The sequence below is a fragment of the Cryptotermes secundus genome, unplaced genomic scaffold, assembly GCF_002891405.2.
Source record: "Cryptotermes secundus unplaced genomic scaffold, Csec_1.0 scaffold618, whole genome shotgun sequence".
In the NCBI taxonomy this organism is placed as follows: Eukaryota; Metazoa; Arthropoda; class Insecta; order Blattodea; family Kalotermitidae; genus Cryptotermes; species Cryptotermes secundus.
The window spans coordinates 71862-72187 of record NW_019734973.1 but is presented as its reverse complement, the minus strand read 5'-3'; the positions used below and the strand labels follow the sequence as shown (position 1 = coordinate 72187).

Sequence of the window (326 nt, the reverse complement as noted above, 5' to 3'; positions counted from 1 at the left end):
ACAGAAACACTTGCAAGAGAACCAGTATCACGCAATGTCTGGTGAATTCGCGTAAATACACTTCGAGATGGAATCCTTCGATCGGGAAAACGCCTTTGGTACTCTTCAACAGCAGCACGTGCATTGCCACCGCAAAATCCATACACAAAATGCATATCACAATATTCAACGTGTGAAAACACAAAAGGCATTTCAGCAACTCCGCACAACTACACATAATTTACCAACCATTCACGACGCTGCCGCAGCGTACTCTGTAGGCTCTGCAGGTAGCATATGAGCCACATGAGCTTACGGCTAGTGTGAATCACCGCACTCAAGGACAA

The 326-nt window shown here is 46.0% G+C and overlaps 1 protein-coding gene across 1 annotated transcript in view; it reads left to right on the top strand.

Annotated features, from left to right (window-relative positions):
* Positions 1-326, top strand: part of LOC111869128 (Golgi reassembly-stacking protein 2) — an 11817-nt gene that overhangs the window by 8813 nt on the left and 2678 nt on the right. The window lies entirely within an intron of this gene.